A 9,045-nucleotide genomic window follows, 5' to 3' on the forward strand; every position below is an offset into this window, starting at 1 on the left:
ATAATTACAGATTAGCACCAGGTCAGGCACCGGCTGATTTCTTCGTAGTCATTGAAACAATCGTGTATCAGGGGGTAAGAGATTATCCCCGCGCGATGGGTGCTCCAGACGAAGTTATGAGCCGAATCTTTTTGTAGGGACTTCCAATTTGGTTACGGGAAGCAATCGTGTTGCATGACGAGGGTCCCCTTCCGCAGTTCGTAGATGTCGCGCAGAAATTTTGGAGCCTCCGAACGAGTAGTGGAACCGTCGAAGGACCGCCCGCAGTTATTGATAGTTCTGTGCGAGAAAGTAATGCAAACACGTCACGTGATTCTGTGCGTTACCGTGGCGATAGTCCGCCTCGTCGCCGTCAGCCGTATCCTAGCTTGCAAACAAACACCAGAGATTTCAGGGAGAGGAGAGTGTTGCCAGATGTAAGATGTTTTAAATGTAATGAGAACGGGCATATTGCACGAATCTGTCCCTTTTCACAGGCCCACGGAAGGCAGCCGTTCCCATCCTTTCGTGAGCCACGTCAGACGGGAATCCGAGATTCAAACTCCCGAGATGCCCCTGGTAGCGCCCGTCAGTAATGCGATTCACTCCGGCAGACCCGTGATTCGTATCAATGTAAATGATATTACTTGTAATTGCTTTGTAGACACGGGCTCAGAAGTAACATTGATACGCGAAAAAATGAAACGGACACTGAACTTAAAAAAGGGGATTCAGCCTTCCTTTAGATCGCTAAGAAGCGCGTCGGGCCATTCCTTTAGGACGACGGAGGATGTAAATCTTTCTTTTGTTTTGAGTGATGAGGTAAAATGTTCACATAAAGTAAACATTGTAAGTGACACGGTATCCTTCCCGGGAGATATTTTGATCGGGATGGATTGGCTGAGGCGATTCAATTTTCGAATGGTAGCATATCATTCACCTGCCCGTAGTTACATGGTATTTAATGGTGTCCGAGTCAGAATGGCGTTCACAGATTGTCCCTCGTTAGGTCTCTCAGAGATAACCGAGCGTCGTACGCAGAGTTCAGGTGCGCGTTGTGCGTCCGTAGAAGGTATCACACCGGTCTATTGTGCCGAAACAATCGTGTGTCAGCCTGGGTCTGGAATGTTCATTACGGGTGTAGTTTCGCGGGACTTCCTAGCATCCATTGCTCAGGTTGCAGGAAAGACTGCAAAGGTGCTAATTCCGCGTAGTATTGTACAGGTGACAGATGGTAGTGCGCCAATTTGGGTCGTGAATGATCGTTGTCAGCCAGTCATTTTTCCACAGGGGAGTTGCATTGCCCAGCTTGAAGCTGTTAATGAGGTTTTTTCAAGTAAAGTAGGTCATGCGTCAGGTGATTAAAATTGCAGAGAACATGATCTTGGTTCAGTGGGTATAGAAAGTTGCATTTCTCATGAGTCTGGTGGTTCGCTTCAACATCAAGAGCCAGATACCGACTTTAATGAGTTTATGGATGATTTTGATACTAAGTATGGGATATCAGATTTCGGGTATGATGATCAGGACTTTCAGATCTTTCCATGCACAAGTATGGACGTGTGTACGCTTGATATGCCATCAGGTAAAGACTCCTTTATCCCTAAGGCAGACTTGGATCACCTCGGTTCAGTCAGACGAGCTCAGTTGCTTGACGTGATAGATAGATACGCGATCCTCTTTGATGAAGACGCCCCTTTAGGACGAATTCCTGGGATCCGTCATACGATTCCCACGGCAGATTGTAAGCCGACAAAAACGCGGCAATGGAGGCTGCCGGAGAGCGCTCGCGCTACAATCCGTGAAGAGTGTGCAAAAATGTTGAGAGACGATGTTATTGAGCCATCCATGTCACCCTGGTTGTCTCCGGTCGTCCTGGTCAAAAAGAAAGACGGCGGAGTACGTTTTTGCGTTGATTATAGAGGATTAAATCGTGTTACTACGGCAGATGCGTATCCGATGCCGCGCCTTGATCAGACCATAGATGAGCTTGCGGGCACCAAGTGGTTTACAGCCCTGGATGCCAGGTCCGCATATTGGACCATAGAGGTAGAAGAGAAAGATCGGCCCAAAACCGCCTTCAGCGATGGCTTTAGATTATTTCAATTTAAGAGGATGCCATTCGGGTTAGCAACTGCCCCCTCTACATTTCAGAGCGCAATAAATGCTGCTTTGAGTCCGGTATTAGGTAAGCATGCCCTAGCTTACCTCGATGATGTCGTCATATACTCATCCTCATTTGAAGAACATCTCTATCATTTAGAGGAGATTTTGTATTTGCTCTCTCAAGCTGGTTTCAGGCTTAATGTGCAGAAGTGTCGTTTTGCCGTTAATACCTTTAAATTTCTCGGATTTCTTGTCACACCACAAGGGATCTTGCCTGATCCCGAGAAAGTAGAGGCTATAGCTGATATGAAACCGCCGAAAACAGTAAGGCAAGTTAGACAATTTCTGGGTGCCACAGGTTTCTTTAGGAGGCATATTGATCATTATGCTTCGGTTGCTGCTCCAATCACACAGCATTTACGAAAGAATACTAAATTTAGGTGGGAGGCCAAGCAACAGCAAGCATTTGACAAGTTGAAATCTAAATGAACGTCAGCCCCAGTACTGAGAAAGCCTAACTTTAACGAGAATTTTGAACTGCCATGCGATGCTTCCGGTATAGCTATTGGTGCATGCTTGATGCAAAGAAATGAAAAGGGAATGCCACAAGCAGTTGCTTACTATTCTCGTAAGCTGAGGGATGCCGAAAAGAAATACCCGATAATAGATCTCGAAGCTTTGGCAGTAGTGGAGGCGGTTCGTCACTACAATCCGTATTTGTATGGCCGTCATTTTCAGATATTCACGGACCATCGTCCGCTTGTTCATGTTTTTCGGAGGATGACTAAGTCGGTCAGAATGACAAGATGGAGCCATGAATTATCCTTTTATAATTATGAGCTGAAATATAAGCCAGGTGCATCACACCATGTTCCCGATTTGTTAAGTCGTAAAGTTGCTAATGTTGATGAAGAGCTGAGCCCTCAAAGAGTTGCAGAGGCGCAGCATAGAGATCCATTATGGCAGGAGTTGCGGGAGTATTTAGAGGAAATACGGGTGCCAAGACGGAGATTTCCATTCCCTCTTGAAGAATTCGAATTAAGAGATGTTTTGCTATATCATGTCAGAATCCTTCCAGAGCGGGTGCTTCAGCAATTAGTCATCCCCAGGTCTTTAAGAGATGTAGCTCTTCAGCTAGTGCATAATGATAGATCAGCTGCACATCCTGGCATCTTCAGGACGTATTGCAGGCTGAGAGATCGCTTCTACTTCCCACAGATGCTTGCGGAGGTGAGAAGGTTTGTCGGTTCCTGTCGAGAATGTCAGAGAAGGAAAGGGGTCGGTCGTCGTGCTCCTTTGGCCTCGATGCCCGAGGTCACACAGCCGTTTGATAGGGTCTCGGCTGATTTGATAGACATGCTGGGTTCTGCGAGTGGACATCGATACGTTCTAGTAATTATCGACCATTTCACTCGCTATTTGCAGTTGGTTCCTCTTTATTCTAAGAATGCAGAGACCGTAGCAGAGGCTTTCGTGAAGGAATATGTTACTCTGTTTGGGCCGCCGAAAGCATTATTAACCGATAACGGGGCAGAGTTTATAAATGCCTTATTTAGAAATGTGTGCAGAATATTGCAGGTTAAAACGATGTATACAACCGCTTACCACCCACAGGCTAATGGTATGGTTGAACGCAGCAATCGTGTCATAAAAGATTCGTTGGCAACACTTGTGGATCAGCACCCCAACGACTGGAACGATCTTCTGCCGTATGTAAGACTGGCGCTGAACACAGCGCTGCATCGCAGCATCAACCAAAAGCCCCTATATCTACTTACAGGCAGAGACTGTTACTTCCCAGGGAACCTTACAAATTATGAAGATGCAGACGAGGATGCCGCGAGGACGTTGCGTGAGAGGCTGAACGACGCCCGAGAGACTGCAGTCCAGGTTGCAAGAGACTCCAGACATAGGCAGGCGCGAGATCATGACAGGCGTGTGAGACGGCATGCAGGATTCGACGTGGATGACCTCGTCCTGGTGAGAGAAGTTCGTCTGAGAACGCGAGGCCCGAATGCAGCTTTGAGGCCCCGGTGGAACGGTCCCGTGAGAGTGCTGAAGGTCATCGGTCCCGTGAACTATGTGGTGCAGAACCCGTACACCCTGCGGGGCGAGATGATCTGCCATGCGAATCGTCTACGACCATACAGGCCGAGGGCGGAGTTGGAGTTTCCGGAGCCACCACAAGAACAACTGGAAGAAGATGCTGGCCAGGCAGACGATGGAGTAGAAGAGAACGTCGATGACCCAGGCCATGTAAACGACGAAATGGAGGATGATGTGGATGACCCACCCCAAGTCGATGGTGAAGGATCGGGAGAGGATGAATAAAATGGAGAACTAGGCAAACCAGGCGCAGGGTTGTGAGTTGCATGTATTTTACCAAAGGGGAGTCGGTCATTACCAAAGGGGAGTGAGTCAGTGGTTGTGAACCCCAGAATTTCTCACCTATATGCGCTTAATCACTGCTTTATATTCCCTTATAAAACCACTAATCATGTGCATCTCTTTTCAGTTGTAAAGTCCTGGTTGTGCCTGAGTGAGGTAGACGGTGACGTCTCCTGTCCATGTGTGTCACGAAATATCCTTTCAGGAGCTGATGGCGAGCACCCGTCGCCGTTTCACGCGACGCCGAAGCACGCCAACTCGGCGTTGGCGCGCTTTCAGGGGGAGGTGTTGTAGTGGACCGCCTGTGTACGTCCCCCACGGTCCCCTACATATGTTTTCGCCTACACCCCCCCCCCCCCTTTCGAGATGAAGAACGATGTCCACCCTCGCTCCACGGAGGAGGTCGCAGCCTCGTACGCCTCCTAGTTCTCCCAAAACCCCTGTTTTTATCCCCCGGGGGTGAGGATGCCCGGCGCGGTGAGGAAGCTGCGGCAACAGAAAACGGGAAGCCCACCTGGAGCGACTCACCTGTGCGGCCTCGTCACCTTAATGTTTTGTTTGCTTTATTTTTGTTTGTTTATTTCGTGTTTTAATAAACTTTTTACATGGTGTTTTACACGGACCTTAATTTGAAAAGAGACCACCAAAAATGAAACAAATAGGAGTTTATTTTACTATGTACACGATGGTTCTTTTTTATTTTTACTATTTATTTCTTAGAACTTTTATTCATCTTATGGATAAACTTTACGGGTATTTTTATTATTATAATAAGAACATTTTAATGTATATTGTAAGTTTTTATTAATGCAAGTCTTATGAGAACCAAGACTTAGTTTCGCGGGCCGAGGTGACAATGGAAAGCCCCCGGCCCTTCAAGCAAGGCGGTCCGAGGTCGAGGGCAGTTGAACTGCTGGACTGTGGTTGTGGTGTTCAGGGTAAGGTGGTCTCGGAAATATAAGAAGTTTTTAAGTTGCATTATACGTGAGAGAAGGTGGTTCTCGTTTTAATGTTTGTGTTTCGTGTTCTACAGTGTTTTATGTTTATTTCGTCTTTTGTGTTTTAAGTGTTTGTTTTACTGTGCTATGTTTTCGTTTTAGCCTTGTTTTAGAAAATAAATAGGCAATTTTATAATAACTTTTGATAAGTCCCTGACTCTGTGTGAGAAGGAAGGCTGAATAACGCCTCAACATATTTTAGTTTTTATAGTTTACAAGACAACAATCAAAAACCCTAGAGTATAGATGAAGCATCTATACACGCCTCTCCTCGGGATTCTAACCACGCCTACCTCACTTCGGCTCATTTCCACAACTACACTTCACACACACACACACACGCGCATACACACCTCTGTCGCTCCTTTCCACACTTCTTCTGACCTTGCATCCCTTCTTACACCATACACTCGTTCCCGAACGTACCAATCGGGTGGTGGCAGTGACGCCTTTACACTCTTTTTATGAGCCTGGGGAACGTTGCAAGTAATGAACGCTACAATCTACCGACAAGCTACTCCTGCCGAAGCGCCTCCTCGCCTCCCTTAACGCCTAGCCTTTGCAACTAACTCCTCTTCTGACCCACACCATGTCTGTCCTACTACTTCGTGCTGACCACTCACGCCTGTGCTACCTTCCTGACGAAGTCGTTGACGATATGTTCCCTCACTCTACGCCGCCACACTCTATTATAATTTTAATCTCTAATCGTACAGTTTAGTATATATTGTTTCTCTCAGAATAAAAGATTACATTCGAGTTTATTCAATTATTATGTTCGGTTGTTTTCATCATATTCTTCATATTTATTGTTTCAAATTAATTTAATTATCTATTTTTTTATCTTATATATTATGCCCATTAGTAATTACTTCATTACTACTTGCGCACTGCTCTATTCTGTGTATACACGTATATTGTTGTGTTCTTTATAATATAACTATTTCCTTCTACTTGCCGTGCTAATCGGCCGCTTATTCACACATAGATTTAGATTACCTGACTAACTTCTAATCTACCTACCTTCCCACTCTGCACGGAATTCACTCTAGGTTTGTGAATTTTACTAAGTGCCATCCCTATGACATAACTGAACCCAAATCGCTTTCATGACGTCCTCTCGAAGTTCGATATCTTGTCCTCAGTAATGCTGGAATTTATGCTTCTTCAGTTTAAAGTATTAGTGAATATGTAATCCGTAACTAACTGATGGTATTCTCTTCTGTTGCAAATAATTGTAACGCTGGGAACAAGTTAATTTTCAGCCCGGCTCATGGCTGTAAACGAAGGAATCTTGTGCCCGCCGCACCGAGAATTACGCCCATACAATTGAAGCGCCCGAGACGCGCACTGTTAGATTATCACCGCAAGTTAATTTTAAGCCCTGCGGCCGCCGCACACTCATACGATTGAAGTGCCTGCTGCTGCTGCTTGGGTTCTAGCTTCGCCCGGGCCTTCCATATATGACCCGGCCTGTGTCAGCTTTTTATGGCTGTCTCATTTTGTTCTCAGACACTCGGTGCTTATCGTGGCGGTGGGATTGCCAGCAGGCGCTCCTGCCGCCATGGTGTAAGCATACTGCATAATCTCTTTACCAACACGGCGGCTGTTATCGGCGGTCCCTGTCTCAGGAGTTGTGTGTGCTCACAATTCTGTAAGTAATGTACGAGTGTGCGTTCGACTCGCCGCAATGCATGCAACACCTCTCTTCACGGTCTATTGTCTCTATAATCTGCCATGCACAGTAGAAATCTAGTCGCATTCTGTGAAGAATGACTTCGGTACCTACGTGATTATTTCAGAGACTGCCAGTGGTTCATAGCCTTTAGCGTCTGAGTACCAGCTGGCCGAGGGGGAGGATCTCGTTTCCTCTCTGTGAAGCTGCAGGAGGAAGGTACGAGCGGCCGCAGTACACTTCTCCTTTAGTATTTTTCGGCTTGGTTATGATCATGGGATTTGGGGGCATACCCCTGTCAATGTCGGTTAGTCTGTCGGCAAGCTCATTCCCTCTGATGCCAATGTGGCTGGGGACCCAGTTAATGATTATTCTTCTACCCTGAGCAAGAATTCTCTGCGTTATGGTAAGCACAGTGGTCAGGAGGTAGATGTTGTCTTTGGGTGAGCTGTGCTGAAGACAGTCAATGGCTGCCCTGGAGTCTGTATGTATGACCACGTGTCCTTCCCTAAGGGACGCATGGGCTAGGGCTCCCATGATTGAAACTGCCTCTGCCCGTAGCGAGGAGGCGTTGTCTGTTACCCTCATGTATTTCGTTGCATCCCTTGCTGCAAAGCCGGCGCCTGCAGTGTGGCTCAAGGGATTGACCGATCCATCCCTGAAGTATTTTCTACTAGTGACACAGGCCATATTTGAAAAGCCCGGGCGAAGGTAGAACTACGCAAATCCCAAGCAGCAGCAGGGCCGAGAGCGACAAGTAGGAGGCTGAGGCGTCACACACACATACACACTCTCACACACACACACACACACACACACACACACACACACACACACATATATATATATATATATATATATATATATATATATATATATATATATATGTATGTATATATATGTGTGTGTATATATATATATATATATATATATATGTATATATATATATTTATATTTATATATATATATATATATATATTTGTATACACACACACACACATATATACATAAATATATATATACATACATATATACATAAATATATATATACATACATATATACATAAATATATATACATACATATATATGCAAATATGTATATATAAATACACACACACAGATATATATACATATATGTATGTATGTATGTATGTATGTATACATATATACATATATATATACACACACACACAAGTGTGTGCGTGTGTGTAGCTGTTTGTGCATATGATTGCGTGTGTATGTGCGTGTGTGTGCCTGTTTGTGCATATGAGTGCGTGTGTATGTGCGTGTGTGTGCCTGTTTGTGCATATGAGTGCGTGTGTATGGGCGTGTGTGTGTGTGTGTGGCTGCGTGTGTACACACATACACACATACACACACACACACACACACACACACATATATATATATATATATATATATATATATATGTGTGTGTGTGTGTGTGTGTGTGTGTGTGTGTGTGTGTGCATATATACATACATATATACATATTTATATATATATATATATATATATATATATATTGTGTATATGTGTATAGTCCATTCTATTTTCCTCACTTTTTTTCTCTTTCATTTTCTCTCTTCTTTTCTCTTTAATCTCAGTTTTTTCTCCTTGTCTTTATTTCTCTTTCCTTACTATTTCTCATTTATTTCCCCAATTTGCCTCTCTTACTCTTATTTTTGGCTCTTACTCCTCTTCTCATATGGCCATAGTGTTTAACGGTGCGTTGTCTCTACGGACAAATCTAAGTACAGTTTGTGTATATAAAACGCCGTTACGGAATCTGGGATAAAGTAGATTAATTTGAGTGATCGGTAAAACGTATATAAATATATATATATATATATATATATATATATATATACGTATATATATCCATATATATGTATATA

The sequence above is a fragment of the Penaeus chinensis genome, chromosome 39 (genome assembly GCF_019202785.1).
Source record: "Penaeus chinensis breed Huanghai No. 1 chromosome 39, ASM1920278v2, whole genome shotgun sequence".
Lineage (NCBI taxonomy): Eukaryota > Metazoa > Arthropoda > Malacostraca > Decapoda > Penaeidae > Penaeus > Penaeus chinensis.